Source organism: Lissotriton helveticus, chromosome 5_1 (assembly GCF_964261635.1).
Source record: "Lissotriton helveticus chromosome 5_1, aLisHel1.1, whole genome shotgun sequence".
Lineage (NCBI taxonomy): Eukaryota > Metazoa > Chordata > Amphibia > Caudata > Salamandridae > Lissotriton > Lissotriton helveticus.
Window position 1 is genome coordinate 2,025,584,538 of NC_136065.1, and position 22,691 is coordinate 2,025,607,228.

Here is a 22,691-nt window from a genome sequence, read left to right on the forward strand (position 1 = left end):
CCAAAACACCTGATTTAACTCCACAGACGCAGAAAGAAAGACCAAGAAAAACGCAACCACAGGTAAAAACAGTTCAGGTGCCTCGTGCGCCAAAGCAAGTATACAGGGGAAAACAGGGAGAGGGTGAGGAGATAGAAGTTTGGGAAAGCGGTGAGAACAGAAATACAGCAACTTCGCAGTATCTGCTAAATGATACCTTCCTTTGTAATGATCAGTACTGACGGGGCCTGAGAGGGGAGGACGAGGAGTGCGTACTTGGCGCTTCCTTGCCGGTAGACCAGTCTGGACCATACATTGAAGGAAAGGTCGACGGAAATGATGTCACCTTTCTATTGGACACTGGCGCTACCCGTTCTACTGTAAGAACAGTGGACGTTCCAAACCTACCCCTCTCGGGAGAAAATATCCAAGTAGTGGGTGTATCTAATCAATTGATTAGTACTCCTGTTACCGAACCAATGGAGATTTCAATTGGAAATTTTAAACAAATGCATAGGTTTGTCGTCTGTGACACCAGTCCAGTGAATCTACTGGGTCGTGATTTGCTGTGCAAAATGAACTGTACCATCTTTTGCACACCAAAAGGTGTTGAAATTCAGACCCCGGATGAAGATGGCATTTATAAACTATTGTTACTTAGACCTGACTCAGAAATTAAAAGATTGACCCTGCAGGATTTGCCCCAAGAACTCCAGGAAGCGGTAAAGCCAGAGGTGTGGGATTTCACTGGAAAAGATGTGGGATTAATGAAAGATGTGGACCCCATACAGATAGCCATCAAGGACAATGCAGTATATCCTAACACTAAGCCCTACCGAATGAATGCTGAAGTGAAAGCCGGTGTCACTCTGGAAATACAAAAATTATTAGAAGGAAACATCATACAGGAAGTGATGAGCAGCCCATGCAACTCACCGATTATGGGCATCAAGAAGCCTAGTGGCAAGTATAGGGTAGTGCAAGACCTGAGAAAGGTAAACAAAATTGTAGTTACTTGCTGCCCTATTGTCCCGAACCCAGCAGTGATATTGTACCAGATTCCTTGGGATGCTGAGTGGTTCACTGTGATTGATTTGTGTCATGCATTCTTTTCGATACCCCTGCACCCCGACAGCAAATTTCTTTTCTCGTTTGCCTTCGAAGGTCACGTGTATTGCTGGAACCGGGTCCCTCAGGGGTATACAGAGAGCCCCTCTATCTTTAATCAGATCTTGAAAAAATGTCTAGAGACTTTGATCTTACCTGGGAACTCTGTCTTAGTGCAGTACATAGACGACCTTCTACTGGCGTCTAAAAGTCATAGGGACTGTGTAGTTGACACCATTGCCCTCCTAAATCATCTGTGTGAGAAAGGGCATAAAGTGGCCCCTGACAAACTACAGTTCTGTGCTAAATCAGTGAAATATCTAGGACACCAGATAGAAAAGGGTGTCAGAAAAGTCACATCAGAAAGAGTGAGAATAATTCAAAAGATGCAGTTGCCCCGTACTCAAAAAGAAATCAGAATGTTCCTGGGCGTACTAGGGTACTGCAGGCAATGGATTCTGGGATTTGCAGTCTTAGCCAGGCCTTTGATAAAAATGACCACGAGAGGAATGCCAGACATTGTAGAATGGGACGATGAAAGCCTAATGGCTTTCACAAGACTGAAAAACTGTCTGTGTACAGCCCCTGCGTTGGGAATGCCAGATTATTCCAAAGAGTTTGCCCTATTCTGTGACACTCGCGATAATTGCGCATTGTCAGTCCTGACTCAAGAACATGGCACGACCAGAAGGCCTGTGGCCTATTTCTCTGCCACCTTGGACCCAGTAGCTGCTGGGTTACCAGGCTGTCTGAAAGCAGTAGCTGCTACCTGTGCAAGTTTGGAACAGAGTGAGTCCATAGTCATGGGACATCCTGTGACTGTGTATGTTTCACATGGAGTGGTAATTTTACTGACTAGAACTAAAACGCAGTATCTCACCCCTAGTCGGCTGACTAAATACGAGAGGATTCTTGTAGGTGCAGCAAATGTAAGCATTGTTAGGTGCGGTATTCTGAACCCTGCCACCTTACTCCCCGACCCCTTGGAAATAGAAGGTGGGGATGATGATGAACATGACTGCATTGATCTGACAGAGTTCAGTACCAAACCACGCCCAGACATAAAGGAAACGCCATTGCCTGAGCATGATAAAGAACTGTTTGTAGATGGTTCCTGTCTAAGACATGAACTAGGAGGCCTGAGTGCTGCTTATGCAGTAGTGTCTTTAACAAAAATTGAAGAAGCAGGTTACCTATATAACATCAAGTCTGCACAGGTAGCCGAATTGATTGCTATGATAAAAGCTTGCAAAATTGGGAAGAACCTACGCATAACAGTGTATACTGACAGTCAGTACTGTTATGGAGTTGTGCATGACTTTGGCCAATTGTGGCTACAGAGGGAATTTCTGACTTCCTCAGGTACTCCCATTCGAAATGGAAAAGTTGTTCATGACCTTTTAGAGGCCATCCAATTACCCAAGGAACTGGCAGTGGTAAAATGCGTTGCTCATAAGAAGAGCATGGACAAAGTATCACTGGGAAACGATTATGCTGATCGAGTGGCCCAATGGTGCGCCAGAGATCACTATATCGTTAATCCTAAACGAGGGGGAATCGGAGCCAGCTGCCAACTTCAAGTGTTTGAGGAAGTGCCTACTTGGGATGAAGTGAGAGAGTGGCAGGAGTCGGCTCCTTGGCAAGAAAGAGAGAAATGGAAGGAGGATGGGTGTAGACCGAGACGTGTGGATGGTGTCATTTTGGGCCCAACTGGTATGCCTGTGTTACCCCGACACTTGCTTGGCACAATGGCAAGATTAATACACGAAGGATCACACATTGGTAGGGATGCCATGATTCTGGTATTTCAACAGACTTGGTACAGTAAGAAGTTCAGTAAAGTAGCAGAGTCCCTCTGCCAGAGGTGCCTGTCATGTCAACAGATGAACCCAGGCAAGAGGACAATGGTTGAACTGAGCAAAATTGGGAGATCAGGGGGTCCCTTTGTAAGGATACAGATTGATTTCATCACCATGCCCCGTTGTGAAGGGAAGCGATATGTCCTTGTCATTGTTTGCGTATTTTCAAAATGGGTAGAAGCTTACCCTACTCCCCAAAGTGACGCACTGACAGTAGCGAAGTGTTTACTAAAAGAACTGATACCTAGATTCGGGGTGCCATTCATTATTGAATCAGATAAGGGTGGACATTTTCAGAATGAAATACTGGCTGAACTCTGTAAGGCCTTTGGAATAAGTGTAGGAAGGTGGCTACCTGACTATGGTTACCCCGGATTTTTTGCCTGTGTTTAGCTGTTTTTTTTTGACTTAGTTGACCTGGTTCCCTGCTAATCAGGGCCCCAGGCCATCTGCTCTCTCTGTAAAATGGATTCCATGTACCCTAGGTACATACCACAATTGGAAATGGACTCCTTGTCAGCCCCTGTATAATGCACTATAGGTGCCCAGGGCATAGGGGCCACCAAGGCCTACCAGGGGCTGCAGCATATCTTTTGCCACCCCTGGCTGGTTCTTAAATTGACACAACTGGCTGATCACTCAGCTGGGGTAAGGTGGTGTAATCACCCCTTGCTTAGATATAGTATACCTATATCTAAACCTATATCTGGACACATATTAACCTGTGAGCCACTCCTATGGAAGGCCTCATCAATCCTGGAGGCAGAGTGCGTGGTTTCATGTGAGATGGAGCTCTAGCATGAGCTGAGCCTGTCTGCAGCTGTCGGGAACAACTCCCTAAGCTGTTTCAGGATAATGCCATACCATATACTCTTAAGTGCCTTATAATCCTCGCGGTTATATAGCAACTTTGGTTTGGCTTTATCAAAACATGTCGTGTAAGGTGTCATACGATTTGGAATACTATCCCCTCGCCAGTTCTGGCGACGGGGATAGCATTCCACCCCTCTAGAGGGGTAAGACATGTTACTTTGCTTTAATGCGGTTGATTTCTCCAAAGACCTTAAGATCCACAAAATGGATGCCTCTGCCACAGACAAATGTCTGGACCCCTGCAGTTGACCGAAACTCAGCAGATGGGGCCTGGACAAAGGGTTTCCTGTCACAGGAGGGTGTCACCACCCTCCAGACAGGAGATAGTGGATTGTAGCAGGGAGGTTTGAAAGAAACCAGACACTGCCTGGGGCGCACAAGGCTGCCCCTTGCATAATCCGGCCAAACCGGTTCTGGGGCACTCCAGCCCTCGTGCCAGGGCGGCCTGGATCAAAGGAAAGGGGTGTATCCACCCCCTTCCTGGGTCCCACCCATAGGGAGGGACCTAGCAGGTAATCACGCCCCCCAGATTGGAATAAGAGTGGGAGCAGTGCCAATGCACATCAGATTTCCTGGAAGAAACATTAGAAACGAAACTCTGGACCCTTGGACCTCCATCTCAACGTGGAAGCCCGAAGAATCTCCCTTGTGGTCAAGGAGTGACCACCCTGCAGCAGCAGGCACCATCCAGCCCTCGACGTCTACTTAGTTGCAGTTCCCGCCGGAACTCGAGCGACTGAGATCGACGAGATCAAGCTTGCCTGCCTTCCAAGAGCCCGATCCACAGTCCCTGCAGAGCTGAGACCCGTGGAGGCGACCGGAAGCGTGGGGCACGCCATCTTGAATTGACCACGAGACGCTGACCGTGCAGCCCACGAGTGACCCTCGAAGCTGTGCACCGGGGTTTGAGAAGCCCCCACCCTGAGCTGCTCCTGAGCCGAAGTTCAGCCCTCCACACTCGACGAGTGCTGCGTGGGGCCCTTTGGCTCTATTTGGCTCAACGCGTTGGCCCGGTCACTTGCCAGCTGGCTAGTGGTCCCTGTGCCGACGAAACTACAAAGAAGACTCGTGAATCTGGTTGCTCCAGATCCACACCAGCTCCCCTGAAAAGGAGCCCCGACTCTGACCTTCCTGGTCCGAGTGAGAAGCAATCTTCCGATCCTGCGTGGATTGCTCTTGCCAAGGCTTGTTTGCTCCAAACTTGAAGCCGACTGCACCGACGGTGAGAGCCTGCGTGGGACAGATCGTGACCTGCTCCTGGACGTCGCAGATGCCCCAGAGCCCACGTGACAGTGGAGAGAATCTCCTCGACGACCACCTGATTGCGCCCGACATTGCCTGGTTCCGTCCTGGTTCCACCCTGGTCACTGCTGAGTGACCCAGACTCTGTCCCCTCTGCTTTCAGGTACTCTACAACTTGAGTCCACCCTTGGACTCCACCGGACACTTCATCTTTAACCCGCCTGCAGCCCTTTCAGCTTCAAGCACCAAGAGCCTGCGTGTCAAAACCCGACGCCACTTCGACCCTGTGCACCCACTTCCTGTGGGTGAGGTAACTTTGCTCCGCCGGTGTTCCCACACTGGTGCACACCTCTAGGGTCTGTGTGTTAAGTTTTGTTCCTCTAGGTTCAGCGGAAGTGTCCTTAAACTTTAACTCTATGACTTTTACGCACCATTGGTTAACATTGGTGCATGCGTGCGCTTCCCGCACATCTCCCGAATCCCGAGGGCCATTCCCGACTTCAGCATTGCTTGTCCTGACTGCTCCCAGCGATTCCCTAGGCCCTAGGCCTAACCACTGTTCGAGTGGTCTCTCTTATACCACTTGTTTAGTATATGGTTTGAGTGGCCACCCGCCCTCATCCATAATTGTGCAACTTGTATGTTTAAACAGTGCTTTTGATTTAACGCTTGTGCCCCTTTATTCATAAAGAATACTGGGGATTGTTTTTAGTAATAAACACATATATTTTTATAATATATACTGGTGTGGTGTCCTTTCATTTGGTATTACAGGATTGTATGTGGTAAAACAGCTCGCTTAACACGACCTCTTAAGTTAAGCCTTTAGGCTGCTTAGTCCATGCTACCCCTAGGATAGCTTGTCTAATAAGGTTGACTTACAACCAGACACCATAAGGGATTGTTTGGTCAGGTAGTAGGTGGTTCCAGAATTGGAAACATCCCCTACCAGGCCAACTTCTCACAATAAGGCAGAAACTTCACTGTGCATATCATCCAGAGGCTTCTGGAATAGTGGAACAAGTAAATGGAACTATCAAAAACAGACTAGCAAAGCTGACTGATGCAACTGGCATGACCTGGGTGAAGGCCCTGCCCCTGGTCCTGATGGGACTGAGAAGTGTTCCTGACCGCAAGACAGGCCTAAGTCCCCATGAAATCATTATGGGAAGAGTGATGAGACAAGCATGGGTGCCAGGAAGCAAACTGTTGAGTATTACTGATGATTTGGTGCTTGAATACTGCAGAAGATTGGGTGACCAAGTGCGTTCTATCTCTCGCCAGATTGGAGACGACAGCATCCTCAATCCAACGACTCCTCTCCACAGCTTGGTTCCAGGAGACTGGGTCAAAATAAAGAAGCACACCCGATCAAGCTGTCTGGCACCAAGGTGGGGAAAGAAACGCCAAGTAATCCTGGTAACAACCACTGCAGTGAAGGTCGCAGGTATTCCCCAGTGGATCCACGCTGGCCACACCCAGAAGGTATTACCAGACAAAGAACTTGAAGAAGAAGGGCATCCAGCAGAGGACTCTGCAGGAGCCAGACCAGAAGCAGCTGACAACGAGCAGCCCAGCACCAGTCAGGCTGCAGGAACAGCAGACGTTGGCCCAGGAGTAGTTGACTACGAACTGCCGAGAATCCAGCCTGCTGAAGAGGTCCAGGAAGCTGAGCCAGGAGTAGGTGATGACGAGCTGCCAAGTATATGGCCAGAAGAATGGATACCGATGATTGATCTGACCGAAGATCCTATCAGAACAAGAGAGCGACTTTGTGAAGGTAGGGAGTGGACTAGTCAGGAAAAGCAAGGCACAGGCGAAGAACCTCAGCCGCTTGAGATTCACATCAAAACTGAGGAAGGAGAAGGTCAGACAGGGACAGAACAGGTGTTCGATACACCACCGCTAACTCCTGATGTGGATAAGGGACAGCTTAGACATAGAGTGATAGTTCGAGCAGAAGAAAATCAAGAGATCGAAGTGCTTGAACAGGATCAGATAGGGTTAGAAGAACGGGTTCAGGAAACAGAAACAGAAACAGAAACAGAGACAATCGAAAGCCAAAAACAACATATTCCTGAACTAAGCCAGATTAGTAGCCAGGCAGAAGAATTTGATGCTAGCCCTGGAACTAGCGAGATAAGGGTAGAAGAAGAAGAAGAAAGTGAAGCAGAATTGCCACAAGCTAAAGAGAATAAGAGGATAAGAGAAGAAAGCGAAGTCCAAGTACCAACTAAGAGACTAAAGAAAAGAAACAACCTTGAGCCTAGGTTCGTAAAGAGACTAAGGCTAAGGATAAAGACGGTGGAAGAAAAACGTGCAGAAGCAAGGAGAAGTGCACGGATAGCAGAGCAAGAAGAAAACTCTTCCAAAAGAAGGAGTGAGCGAATAAAGAGACAAAACAAAAAGTACAAGTCTCCTGAATGGACACTCGTTTTGGAAGAACTTGAAGATCTTGATATAACTGACGTAAGCGACGGAGAGCCCGTCCCTGAGTACTCTGCTGAAGAAGAAGACGAACCACCGTGAATTTGCACAAAGTAAGCTAGTAGTGGAAAGACACAAAGAGGGGTCGAGAAACTTCTTCTGAGCCGAAATGTCTGATTCAACTGTGAATGGTAGACCTAGTTGCAGTCGTTGCAAAACGTGCTGCAAGGTGTGTATATGTAGTATAGTAGTACTGATAGTAATTTGGATAGGACTAACAATCTTTATACCCTTCACTGTAAGTAAAGATACTAACATTGTCCCTACTGAAATTGTAAATACAGACAGTGAGGAATTGACAACACAGAGTGTAGCTAGACACGAGAGAGCACTGAGACAAACAAAACAAGACTTAGAAGCATCAGATGAGGGAGGACTACATTATCATGGAATTAAGAACAGGACACACTTAAATGTTTTTGCAAACTTGTTAATACACTATGTAGAGACTATGGAAATTGAAGATTGTTATGTCTGCATGAAGCTACCTACTTCTGTGGCTGAAGGCGTGACATACCATCACTTGCCATTGACATATGGAATCTCCTGTAGCATTTTAGCTAGTTTATTTTACAAAAGAGGACCGTTACAGTACTATTACTCTAATAATGACGTGATCTTTTCTGAACTTCCTATACGTGGGAACTTGAATCCTGTACATATCAAAAGCGACACCATAAGATATATGGGAGACTACTTCTTGACTATAGGTAACATTGACATAGCTGATGCACACAGAGATACCTTGACTTGTTCTTTGCGTGAGCAGGAAAAGATGTTCCTGAACATGGCAGAGAAAAGAAGAATTAAAATACAAAAGAAGGCTAATGACGAAAGTCAGAAAAAGCCAAAGTGGGCTGAGAACATGGAAGGCACCTCAAATGGTGGGGCGGGACCTGCTCTGTTGCTGGATTTTGAAAAGAAAGGCAAGCTATGTCTTCACCGCGAGAAGACTAGCTATTATAATAATGTTTTCATTGGTTCCAGTGAATGCGAACATAATTACAAGGTAATTGGAGGTTGGGGTTTCAAAAATGGGTCAGAGCCTGTGTTTCCTGGAATTTATTATATTTGTGGGGACAAGGCTTATTTCAAATTGCCGGATCACTGGTATGGAAGCTGCTATTTTGGCATTGTCTTCCCGAAAATATACCATGTGAATGGAAAAGCTGGAAGCAATGAAGATACTAATGGCTTAGTGCGTAGTAAAAGAGAAAGTATAGGTGAAATTATGGGTAGTATTTTCAGTGCACTGATACCTGGAGTGGGAGTGGTTCTGAACACTCACAGAATTTGCAAATTGTCTACTATAGTGGATGTGCTGTCTACTGAAACAGCTCATGGATTTTTGCTGGTCAATACCGAAATGGTTGCGATCAGATCAATGGTTTTGCAGAATCGACTTGCTCTTGACACCTTATTAGCGAAAGAGGGCGGAGTCTGCCGGATGTTGAAGGCGCAACATTGTTGCACTTATATTCCGGATAAAAGTGTACAGATCAAAAGATATGTGAAAAACATTACTAATTTGACAAAGGAACTCAAACCACTCGAGGTTGATAGTGCATGGAAGAGACTGGTAGATGGTCTCTCAAATGTAGGTCATTGGCTTGCTAGCGTAGGTAAAAGCTTATTGTTCAAGATACTGATGCCAATTGGTATTATAGGTCTTATCATATTTCTCATTTTTATCTGTTGTAAATGCCGCAAGCGCACCAAGAAGCACGAGGTAAATGCAAGAGGGTTGAAACGGAGTGTGGATGAGATTGAATTGGAGGAAGTGAATGATCAGATATACAAAAAGGTGAAGACTTCTCACCCTACTAGAACTGAGAGAGAAAAGTTAGAACGATTGCTGGAAGAGATAGAACTATATAAAGTGTGAAAGAAAGTTGGCATCTGGTTCCATTTTTGTGATGATAGTAAATATCATCAAAGAGGGGATTGATGAAGCAAAGCTTCGCATATTTTGCGGCTTGCCGAAGTCAAGAACCTCGTTTATGTGTAATAAGGTAACAAACGTATGTTTTACTAACGTTTATTTTGTTTAGGCAAAGTTTACGAAGCTTGCCTATGTGTATTTCTAATACATTTAATCAGTGTACTTTAATATGGCCGCCGCTTATATTTTAGTTACTGCGCATGCGTCAGCCACACTCACGTGTCCTGACGCGTCTGCAGAAGTGGAGGGAAATTTATGCGCATGCGTAATCCATAGCTGTGCCCATCATGTGGTACTGCTCGTGCCACTGCTCTTGTGCCTGTATCAATGTAGCTAACATTTAAACTGCATAAGTATATTTTATAATGATAAATAGAAAGTACAAACCCTGTGATGTGTTTCCATGATGACATTATTATGTATTAATTTGTTTTCGCTTACTTTTCATGTACCGCGGGGAATGGGGGTCTGAGTGAGAGGAGAGCCATATTGGAGGTCCCTTCTGCGCCTGCGCAACTTTCGGCAGCACAGTAGACCTTGACTGATGGAACATTGCCAGTTGGCAGCGATGGGCGAGATGCTCCTGAGAAAGTCACCTCTGCCCTGCGAGAACAGCGAATGTGGCTCCTTATATGTTACAATGTAATATTGTACTACTGCTTGCCGTGTAGCTTCTCATGGGAACCCCAATCTTCCTAGGCGGTGCCCAAACATGCAAATACAGGCTTGAAATGTTGAATTGTGATTGGTGTGTTACCCAAATCCTACCTTAGGACCAATCGAAATTGAGGGATTCTGACACTTTGCAACATTGGGGGGTGGTACACTGTTCCCAAACTGTATATCTACCCTGGGTTCACCTAGGGAACCGTCCGACTTGTCTGGTTTAGCTGACCTGTCACTGACCCATCGTACTCAATAGGTGATTGAAGATACAGAGCGCTGCAGAGCACTCTGTCCGAATTTGACCATAGACTGAGGTTCTACTGAACCTTAAAGTGTTGGCGAAGCACTTTGCTGGGAGTTCGCTGACCCAATTGGGGTCTTGATCGATAGCTGCAGAGCGGGTGGAGCGCAGGCGTTGCTTCCGAACTGTGGGTTCCGGTCCTGTCCTGAGCGGTCCTGTCCTGAGGGTTTGCTGTCCTGTCCTGAGGTCCTGTCCTGATTCCTATTCCGAGGGTATCCTGTCCTGTCTTGGGTGTTCATTCTGCACCTGCTGTCCTTTGAGGGGTATCCTTCCTTGAGGGTTTCCTGTCTTTAACTGACCCGTGGCCAGGGTTTGGTTTCCACACCTTTCTAGGTAAATATTGCTCTGAACCTCTTAAATCTTGCACCTTCTGAATTTCTAACTTTTGCTTCAATAAAGTTTACCATTGCATATGTTATTTTTCCATGTCTTTCCGCAACTATTGAAAGTCATTTGCATTTTTCCATAAGTTTGTTCCTATGTCTTCTCACTTGTTAGAAATTATATTTTGCATTGCAGTTTGTCATTTTCTGATATGGTCTAGAACCTCATTGCCTAGATTGTTTAAAGGCCCGTTCACCTTAAGTGAAGCGTGTTACTCTTTATAGGCCCTCCTGTAGTTATACCTACATAGTCTGCCCATGCTTAAATAATTCTGATTAGCATAGTATCTTCTTGTTACATTTTATATCAGTATTTCAATGATTACTCTGTCGTTATTTCTCTACAGTTACATCATTTATATTATCTTGGTTATTGATTGCCTTATTTTGATGTACCTTATGCATGAAGCAAATGAACTTTAGATAAACATTTTAAAACTTCCCGTTGTCCGTGGTCATTTCAAACAGTATTTTGAATGTTATTGGTTGGGTTTGTATTTTGCTGCCTTTCCTTTTACAGCTAGCTCCCTGATTCATTGTGGTCATTAGGTACCCGCATCGGTGGATGGTAAGTCGGGTGCACTGAGAAATAATAGTAGGGAACACACACACAAATTGGTAGAGCTCGTGAAGTCACCTGGTCGATGTATATGGTGATTTGAAAGTATATGGGCCCTGAAGCCGGAAACGGCGAAAATCATTGGCCGGGTGACCTCGCGCGCTCTATCACACCTTCTTCAGGACAGTTCTCTAGTCAAAGGAAACATACAATTATTGATCTTATTAACAGATTGTTTTACAACTTATTTCACAAGTTTTATTAACATGTACAAGGACCCCTATCAGTTTACTACATTGCATGCATTATATACTGTATCAAAAGGTCTCATTAACAATAGATTTTTAGGCACTCTACAGGGTATGCTAGTGGATCTTATCTGTTTCAGCTATGGCCAGTAGTTAGGAGTATTATTTCACCCGACTTACAGTCAGGGAAACTTTCTTCTGGTTGGATTGATTAATTTCCAAAATCAATCCAACCAGAAGAAAGTTTCCCTGACTGTAAGTCGGGTGAAATAATACTCCTAACTACTGGCCATAGCTGAAACAGATAAGATCCACTAGCATACCCTGTAGAGTGCCTAAAAATCTATTGTTAATGAGACCTTTTGATACAGTATATAATGCATGCAATGTAGTAAACTGATAGGGGTCCTTGTACATGTTAATAAAACTTGTGAAATAAGTTGTAAAACAATCTGTTAATAAGATCAATAATTGTATGTTTCCTTTGACTAGAGAACTGTCCTGAAGAAGGTGGTATTGCAACATACCGAAACGCTGCGTCGACTTTTTGTTTCTTTCAAGTGATCTTTTGTATATAATTTTTAAAAAATTGTTGCTGTGAAACATCACAGTTTTTAAAGTTTTATTGTAATGGCACTTATATGCATTGAATGTGTTTGTTGATGAAATATATTAAATGGAAATGTTTTTAATATAAAACTTCATTGTCAGAAATTTTTCTACTTATATTGTATAACTTGAAAAGTTTGAAATTTTGTTGGGACTAGTGGGTCCTGTTATCAGCTGCCAGTCCTCTTCCCAACCCTGGGCCCTAGGGACGTTTGTTTATTTTTCATACTGTTTCTCCTTGTCCCCTGATGGATTTTTAAGGAGACCTCCTTTTGTTTATATAGAGTGTAGTGGAGCCAAAAGGGCTGGGAAAAACAGAGCTGTAAACAAGCACATGACTAGTTCAATGGTACCTCAGGCCTACGGGGGAAGCCAGGTGTCCCAGAGCTGTAATCAAGCACATGAATAGTTCAATGGTACCTCAGCCCTACTGGGAAGCCAGGTGTCCCAGAGCTGTAATCAAGCACATGACTAGTTCAATGGTACCTCAGCCCTACTGGAGAAGCCAGACCAGGCAAAGATTCCAATGAATCGAGTTACCAGCATCAGTCCAACTCCTCTTACAGGCTCCTGAGGGTTGATGATTGGATTAAGGGATGAATTGAAAGGTAGGTGAAATATATTTCAGCAAGAAATTATTCATGAGTATATAAACAGAAGGCATGGGATTTATTTTTAAAACAGTGCGCATATTTGTAGAAAATCAAGGTAATATTCTGTATCCAGCATTCTCCTGCACCCCATGACAGAACCCTCAAGTCTGCATGCCAGACGCCCCTTAACCATGTAACCCCTCTTCACAGTTCTGACTATTCTCTGTCTACCTAAAGAAGTGAGAGTGGTTTGTTTCTGAAATACCTTTTGAAATCATAGCGTCATATTTTCCAGAAAAACAGTATATTGGTGCGATGCTCGGCACATCTCGATTTAGGCCAACAACTCACTGTAAACAGCTGCTAAATAAATATACCTTTCTATCTAAAACACTCACAATTAACAGCACGTAAGGAGGTGGGGCTGGGGCTAGCCGCGCTCAGATGGAGCCGGGACAGCAGACACAACTGAAGACAGCGCACACAGATCAGAGCAAATTCACATTACAGACTCCCCCAAGCTCAGAAAGTAACATTCCCGCCTCAGCCGCAGACACTCCCAGCCGGGCTCCACCCGCGGAGTCAACAGCCAGTTAGAAGGCAAAGCTGCTGTGGAAGACGGAACGGAACCGCCCACTTTACACCCTGTGAGAAACGAAACTTAACTTCTTCATCCTCGGTAGGATCATGGCTGCAGAAAACCAGCTCCGGAGCCTGAAGGAGGAGGCCACCTGCTCCATATGTCTGGGATATTTCACTGACCCCGTGTCCGTGGAGTGTGGACATGTCTTCTGTCTGTCCTGTATCACTCGGTGCTGGGAGGGCCTGCAGACAGACTTCCCCTGCCCTGAGTGCAGAAAAACATCTCCGATCAAAACCTTAAGACCCATCAGACACTTGGGAAACATGGTGGAGCTGTTGAAACAGCTTCACACGGCCAAGTGCGTCCATCCAGGGGGAGAACCTGTGCCGAGAACACGAGGAGAAGCTGAAACTGTTCTGTGAAGATGACCAGGAGCCCATCTGTGTGATCTGTCGAGAGTCCAAAGACCACAAGACACACTCGGTGCTCCCCATTCTGGAGGCTGCCCAGGAGTACAAGGTGAGTTTGCTGCAGGCAGTGGTCGAAGTGGGCGGGATCAGCGTGCCCCTACTTCTTAAATTCTAAAGCTTCCATTCCCCTACTTATTTATTTTGAAAATGTGTCCCAGGACGCAAGAAATCGCCGTCTTCTATAGATAAAGCTCAGGTTTCCTGGCGTTCGTGACGGGAGGAGCAGCAGAGGAGTAACAGGACTCTGTCTTTTCTTTCTTGCTCAGAGAAGACCAAGACCGTGTCCACTTGTGCTCTGCCGCTTCAGCTGCCCCCCCCCCCCCTATCCTTCTTCCCTCTCTTTCTGTCTAGCAGGTACTCTCTTACTGAAAACCGTGACTTCAAGAAGGGGCTCTCGCTTTTCTCGCCTTTCTTTTATTTGTTCCCCTGTGAAATGGATCCAAAAAAGAAAACCACTTTTGCTGGAAGTGTCATATTCTTTTGACATTTTAATTCCAAACTAAGCATCGGGAATAAAAGGTTAAAACTATGAAAAATAAAAAAAAGTAAGACAGAGTGGTAGCAAACTGGCCAGATTAAGTTTATTCACATCCAAACACATTAGTGCCACTTTTACATAGTTTGCTAGTGAAGCGCTATATTTTGTTTTCTTGTCTTTGTTTGTTTTCCCTGGGCTTTGAACTAGTGTACCAATCCTGGAGGTACTGCAATGCATGGATTGGAACAAAATGTGTACTGCGTCTCTGCATTCAGGGATGTGGTCTTTTTTACCATACTGTTTACGTTTTGTAAGGATATAAGCAATGGACTGGCCCCTGTAGTCATGTCCTTAACTTTTCAGGCAAAGCGCTCACTGACTTATGAATAGTGAGTGTAAAAGCGTTAAGGTAACCATATTGTTCCTGCTTACATTTCACATGGTTTGCTAAATTGAGCATTCCCTATGAGTGTTTGCTTTTTCTAGGACGCTGTCACTTTTCACTTTTTTTTATTTTTTTAGATAGCATATTGCTCTTGTCTAGTGCCTAATTTAAATTGAGCCGCATCCAGGTGTTTATACCCGGCAACAATTGGGTTGTAGCTGAAGGCAGTGCGAGTTTCTCTCAGTGGGGCAGTATGGTGTTCAGTGGGGTAGAGGATGTGGCACTATGGGCAAAGCTGCTGAATTTGGAACTGGGAAACCGGGTTCAACCTTAATAACCAGTCAACCAGACCACTCTCCTGAGGGAGCACAATCCCATGCTAGACTTAAGAAGGCTTTGCAAGACCTTAGAAGTCCTGGTGTCTTAGCACCAGCAGGTGGACCCTAGCATGACAAGTTTAAGTTAAACTTGAAGGCCTATCCACCATAATACGTACTGAAGATCACCTCCAGTCTTACGGGCAGGCCTATGAAGCAGCACACCCTAGAACAATGCACCGGGTGCTGACTTTGGGTGGAGGCATCATTTCTGCAAGTATATTATGGTTTAAAAGCGCTTGCTGCCTCCTTTGTGGCCTCCAGCAATTTTCGGCAACACTAAAAATGTCATGATGACTCTGGTGATTAATGTTCTTTCTAGAGAGAGATCGAAGTTTTGTCTAGTGGAAGTTTTGACTCATGGAAAGGTAGCTCAGAGGTTTAAAGTGCCTGCTGCAAAGAACATGTACCATGCAGATCACAAAGTGCACATAATATAAATAGGTCAATGGGTTACTGCTTGTGTCAGAGAGCTCCTTATGTTACTTGTTGTTTATAAGTTAAAATCCTAACCTAGAACAGTGAACTATTAACTGTCATCTAAGAGCTGCATACAAACTGCAAGGTATAAATTAATGTTATTCCCCCCGCCCCTCAGTCTTTGATTATCCTAATGTTGCAAAGAGTGTTCTTTTGGATAGAAATCTATTCTGTTCATTAAAGAGAGCCCCCAACCATGGTATTACGTTTTAAATTGAGTTTGTGTTTTCCCAGACCAATCACTATTAAACTATACAGTATACTAGCATGGTAGTCATGTGAATCCTATACCTTGTAGTCCTTTGAATTGTGTAACATTCTCTAAACTGTGATTTACACACATATTGATTGTCTTTGTCTAATGTGTGTGATGTAAAGTGCTCTGACACCCTACAATGGTATGAGTGGCGCTGTAAATCAAATGCAACTGAGAGAGAGTGTAGTTATGGAGACTTGAGGGGCACTGTTAAAGGGTGGTAGTGAAGGAATCCGTGGCAGAGGTGGTCATTGGGGGGCACCAACAAACATTCATGCACAGGGTGCCACCAGTGCTAACGCAGGCCCTGCCCTTGAGGCCAGTCTGCCTCACCCATAGGTAACTCCATTGACCTTGTTTCAGCAGTAGTAGCTGCAACTCACCAGGGATTGGCAATGCAGGAGTTGCACTCACACCAAACTAAGTTTGCAAACATTACAATCTCTCTGCTTCATTCACAAGCACTTTTAACATGTGCTGCCTGCTGTGGGGTCACTGAAAGAAGTATGCAGCAAAGAAGGGCAAAATTATGCCGCAGTGTTGAGTAAAATATGCATTTAAAAAAATTCTGCAGCATAATGTAGTATATTTTCAGATTTGTATTATTTTGACATGTGTACCAACACTAACCGTCTCTGGAAAGATTTTGCCTTATTAGTACCAATGTTACATGTAAATGTAGCAGTGAGAAAGGGGATCAGTCAACTTTTGCAATAGGCCATCCACTCCGCAGCAACACAAGTCAAATTTTTTATTAACTTTTGATACGTTTGAGCTACAAACATTTTATTAGTTTAAATGGTTAGATCATGCAGCAGATCTTGCATTATGAGGCAAATAATTATATAGAAAACATTTCCAAAGTAGGATATTTGCCATTCATGTTTGAACTGCTGTTGTGGAAAAAGGGAGAAGTGCTGATAACAGAAACTCCTTGTCTTGGAGAAAAATGGCTTGTGCTTCCACATTTTGTCATATTTAGGACATTCTGTGATTAAAAGCACATCCCACTTTCTGAATGTATTTTAATGTAATTGACTCATTATAACCTTAAATAATCGTGTGTATTCATTGGTTGATTAAACTGGGCATTGAAATGCCAAACAAATACTAAAAATTGGGATGGTTTCGCATTCTGGCCACACCTCTGGCTCCGCTCACTGATCCAAACCTTAGGTTATTCCCGCTCTCCGATTCTCCGCCAACAGTTCACCTACTTTTTTCCCCACACTTCGACCACTGGCTGCAGGTAGGAACATCTCCGAACGCTCCCCATCCAGAGGCTACGCAGGTGTGTTTGCCACAGATGTGTGGCAGGCTGGGGCCCCTTTCTTTCTCCTCATTCTATCGGTTGCTCAGGAGTACCGGGTGTGTATGCCTCAGGCCGGGCTTTAAGTGGGCCCGGTCTCGCCGGTGCTGAGCACCAACATTTCTAAAAAGCAGGTGTTGAAACGGGACCCTATCGGGCTCTCCACGTCTGCCAATAACCTCCAGGTGGAAAAAATTGTAACTCTGCAGCAGGACCACCCTTTACGACCTTTGATGTAACTTCGAAGAGACTCGTTAAAGTTCTTTCACAGTCTCATCATGAAGGATTGTCATATTTTATTCAACACAGTCCTAGTTGTTGCTTATGCTACTAACAACCATTGACAAAGCCAATAGTTTTGGCTTACTGAAGGTGTAATGTTACTTGTATTATATATCTGGACGCAATGACAAAAGCAGCAAAATACCAGTTGGGCAGCACACTATGCTAAGCGCAGGTATTTTGCTTACAAGTTTTAAGTCCTGCCCTTAATTACTGTGGCCGCGCCCCTGAGACCCCTTTCTCCCCCCAGTTTTTTCATCCCATTTAGGTTTAAAGTATTTTATTGCATTATGGAAAACAATACAAACAAATGAATACTGTCGTCTCAAAAGAAGTAGTGCAAAGTGCCCACCACAGGAGCGCCATCAGCGTGCAATATACTTCAAATATAACTTCCTTCTGGGCATGGTGCCAGTTGTGTATGCGGTGACGACAATGTTTGGAACCAACAACCCCTTCCCCAACTCCCCTCCTCCCATCCCGCCCCCCAAATCCCCGTCCCCCCTCCCCCCGTGCTGTGCGAGTGTCCCACATCCCTAACACTTCCGCAATGTGTCCATTCCTCATGTCAGACTATCCTCCCGGGCATTCTAGGTGGATGGGTTAGCTAGGGACGTCAGTCATAGTAGCCGAAGATATCGGGGACAGGTAATTTCTCTAAATTCTGACTGTAGTAAGGTATGGAAAGGCTGCCACAGCTCCTCAAATTTATCTACCTCACCCGCCACCATGAGGGACAGCTTCTCCATTCCCAGAACGTGCCACAACCTATGTAACCAGCCAACAGTGGTAGGGAGCGTGGTGGTGCGCCAGTAGATGAGTATGTTCTGAATCGCTGAGCCCAAGGCGATCGCTATCTGCCTACCCTTCCTGGACCTCAGAGGATACATCAGGCCATTGGGCAATTCGAGCAGGACATAGGCTGGGAGGCGAGGTAGTTCAATGTCGAAGCACTGATCTATCTCATCTAGAACCTCCTTCCAGTAGGGACTCAATAAAGGGCAATCCCACAAGATGTGTGTAAGTGTGCCGACTTGTCCACATTCTCGCCAACAGGTGTTTACAATGTCTCGGTTCATTTCATGTAATCTCTCAGGTGTGTAGTACCAATAGGTGGATATCTTGGTGAATGTTTCGGTGAGTCCGGTGTGATACGCAGAATGGCGCGCCCGGTAGGAAATGTGGTCCCATTCCGTGTGGCTCAGTGCCCTTCCCAACTCCCGCTCCCAGCGTTCCCGCCCGGGGTTCTAAATGTGGAAAGGGGGGGGTTGCAAGAGCTTGTATAGATCTGAAATGAGTTTGGAGTCCGAGGAGCGTGTCACCAGCCACGTCTCATAGGATGTGAGCTTTCGGTCAGCGAGATCACGCACCTGCGGCTGAAGCGCCCAATGACGCACCTGTAGATATGGCTTTCGTTCGGTTTCCGGCAGGTGGTATTCTCGCCTGAGATCCTGAAACGATATGGCACCATCCGGGCCATACATGTGAAACAGCGCACTGCATCTAGCCGCCCGCCAGTGCGCAAAGGCTCCCGGTTCCATCCCAGGATCGAATTCTGGGTTTCCAACCAGTGGCGTAAACGGTGACGGGAAGGTGGTGAGTTTATGCTTAGTATTCACGGCGTCCCAAACCCGTAGCAGGACTCGCGTGATAGAGGTTGGGAGGGCGGTGAGCTCTGCGTAAGGAAGGTACTTCCTGCAGGGTCCTACCCGCCACGTCTTGGAACAGCCAGTGCTTATCACATTCCCATTTGCTCCACTCCACTAAATACCGCAATTGCGCCGCTTGAAAGTGCTTGTGTAGATCCGGTATGCCAAGTCCACCGGACTCGGGTGCGAGCGTGGACAAGGCCCTCTTGAGTCTGGGCTTGCGGCCCTGCCAGACAAAGCGCGCGATGTCCGCCTGAGCCTGCCCGATCCATCCTTTCGGGGGCTGAAGCGGTAGGGCCCTAAAGAGGTATAGCACCTGCGGCAAGAGAGTCATCTTCACCGCCGCCACTCTGCCCAGCAACGACAATGTACCTTTGTTCCAACGGGCCAATTCCTCCTTTATTTTGCTGCCTAAGGCTGTGTAGTTGGCTGTCACCATGGCAGGTAAAGAAGGCACCAGTAGTAAGCCTAAATAGGGCACTAGGTCCTTAGACCAGCGCATGGGGAAGAGGCTCTGTAACTCAGTTCTCGTGGCAGCGGTCAGCAAGATGTCGAGGGCCGCCGATTTCCCCATATTCATTTTAAAACCCGCCACTGCGGCGAAGGCATCCAACTCAGCGATGCAAGCAGGGAGCGCCTTTCGTGGGTCTTCAAGTGTCAAGATCACGTCATCCGCGTATAAGCTAACGGTGTGAATATACCTCCCCATCCTAACGCCTGATGCGTCAGGATTCTGACGAATCCTCTGAGCAAATGGCTCCATATAAAGAGCGAAGAGTAGCGGCGACAAAGGGCACCCCTGCCTGGTGCCACGCTCTATCGCAAATTTCTGGGAGCTGCAACCATTCACCCGTATCACTGCGGATGGGAATCTATAACAATTGAATATCAAAGTGCGAAATTTCTCACCTATACCCAATTTACAGAGCACTTTCTCCAGGTATGGCCAATGTACTCGGTTGAACGCCTTCTCCGCGTCAACCGAAAGAAGCATTCGTTCCCCAGGAATACGGGAGGCCTTTTCCAGGATATGGACCACTCTTTTGGTGTTGTCAACTGTTTGTCTACCGGGGACGAACCCCGCTTGGTCCGGATCTACCAGCCCCGGCAGATGAGGTGCTAGACGGGCCGCTCGAATCCCCGTGTACAGCTTGAGGTTCACATTCAAAAGTGAGATCGGCCTGTAGGAGCCGCACTCAGTCCGGTCTTTCCCCGGTTTGGGGATAACCGACACCGTCGCCTGGAGCAGGTCCGGAGGGATAGCCCCCGGTTCAGAAAAGGAGTTGAAGAGTCGTGTCAGCAGCGGCGCCAGTTCTGGGCAAAACGTCTTATAGAAAAGTGGGGTGTAACCATCGGGTCCCGGGGCTTTCCCATGTTTGAGTCGGGAAATGGCCGCGATCACCTCCTCGATCCGAATGTTCCGCTGCAAGTGTTCCGCTTGTTCCGGGGCAAGGGCGGGAAGATCGACTGAAGCCAAGTAGTCGGCCTCGGCTTGCGCCGAGGAAGGCTCGCCTGTGTATAAATCGGCATATTAGCGACGGAAACCGTCCGCTATCTGGTAATCCTCTGTGGCTGTCGTCCCATTTGCAACCAAGAGCTCCTTCACCCGATGGTTATGGTGTTTCACACGGAGCTTATTCGCCAGAAGCCGGCCGCACCTGTCACCGCCGGTGTAGTACGCGTGTTTCAGGCGCAACGCCGCGTATTCCGCTCTATCCATGTCTAATGCAGATAGGAGTTTACGGGCAGCTTTGAGTTGCCTCCAGATTCTAGGGGCTCCCGTTCTCTGATGCACCTGTTCCAATTTCCTCACTTTGCCCCTAAGTTCGTCTCTCTTTTGTTGCCGTTCCCTATTCTCCGCTGAGGAAACGGCGATAAACTCACCGCGGAGTACCGCCTTCAAGGCGGCCCACTGGGTCGCTCGGGTGGTATCTTCATTATCATTGTGCCGCCGGTATTCGCCAATCGAGTTTCGTATATGTTTTACTACAGATTGCCTATGCAGTAGGGTGTCCCTGAGGCGCCAGACCCCTCGTGTGGGAGACACCGGTGGTAGCTGGAAAGTACCCGTTACCGGGGCGTGGTCCGACAGTGTAAGAACCCCCATTTCGGAGGCCGTTGCTAGGTCGCAAAGCGGCCCGTCACAAGAAGATGATCTAATCTGGCGTAGGACCTGTGTGCGTGTGAATAGTAGGAGTAGGCTCGGGCTGTAGGGTGAAAGCGTCGCCACAGATCATGCAAATCGAGATTTCCCAGGCGTGATTTACTCAGTTGCGAGATCTCCCCTGTTTGTGGGCGTCGCTGCGCCGATCTATCTAGGGATGAGTCAAAGACCATATTCAGGTCCCCTCCAATGATTATGTGCCTATCAGGGGTGGTCGCTACGTCCTCCAGGGCCGATTGTAGAAACCGTTCCTGATGGTCGTTGGGACTGTATATCGAGCCAATAGTAAACACCAGACCTCCCACCCTGACCCTGTAAACCAGAAGCCTCCCTTTTTGTTCGGTCACTTTGTGCAAGACCTCCCCCTTAAACTTCCTAGACATTAAGATTGCAACCCCCGCTGTTTTGGTAGCCCCAGAGGAAAAGAACTGTCCTGGGAATTTCGGTGATCGCGGCCTGTGGCAGTCTTTGGCTAGGAGGTGGGTCTCTTGCAAGAGACAAATGTCAGCCTGAGTGTGTTCAAGTAGGGATAGCACTGCCCTCCGCTTGACCGGGTTGTTCAGCCCTTTCACATTAAGAGTAACTATCTCAAGGGCCATCAATGAATATTGTAAGGGTAGTGCTTATGGGTCTGCCGCGGTCCCAGGGGCCGTCGCCAGTGTCAACAGTATGAAACGATAGTGTGAAGTGAAGGCAAATGCTACAACAGTACAGCACGGTTCCCGGGTCCATGTAAAAGTGGTGTGAGATCAAAACAAATGCAACAACAGTACAGTGCAGTCCCCGACCCCCCCCCCCCCCTCCCCCTTCCTAGGAACTACCCTCCAACTTCCCAACTCCACTCCTCCCCCCTCTCTTCCTTGCGCCCCCCCGAACCCAAAACCCTCCCCCTCTCCCTCCTCCCTCACACCCAACCATTCAAAGAACACCATTGTCCCAGTCTGGTCCGCAATGGACAAGTCCGTGGAAAGTTAGTTAAGTGGACGTCCAGCCACAACCCATGCCCTCCCACCGCCCCCCTGCCCCGGAACCCCCGCACCTGCTATGATGATGAGGCCGAAACGATCTCCCCCCCCCCCCGGAGTATGCTCAGGCCGTCAAGGCCATATCACCAGACGACGTGTCCCTGATCACCTCCTGTATCGCACTCTCTTTCCGCACGGGCAGTGGGCGAATCGGGTCGCTAGGTTGGAGGCGGGGATCGCCTCCTCCGAAGTGTCTGCCAGCCGTCTCTGGTGCTGCGTCGGCGGCGAGGTGTGGGAGCTTCATCACCTGTCGCGGTAATTCCCAATACTCCGCAAGTATCTTGGAGAGACCGAAGCTGGTGGAGAGTCCCGTTCCAACGAAAAATGAGCCGGAAAGGGTGGCCCCAGGAGTACTGTGTGTCATGTTCTCGCAGGAAATCCGTGG

General features: G+C 46.9%; 1 pseudogene across 1 annotated transcript in view; it reads left to right on the forward strand.

The window, feature by feature from the left end:
* The first annotated feature begins 13,477 nt into the window (after positions 1-13,477).
* LOC144756200 (E3 ubiquitin-protein ligase TRIM39-like) overlaps positions 13,478-22,691 on the forward strand; it is a 486,436-nt pseudogene continuing 477,222 nt past the window's right edge. Inside the window, exon 1 of the transcript XR_013595098.1 lies at positions 13,478-13,950. The product of XR_013595098.1 is annotated as an E3 ubiquitin-protein ligase TRIM39-like (transcript). The remainder of the gene's footprint in view (positions 13,951-22,691) is intronic.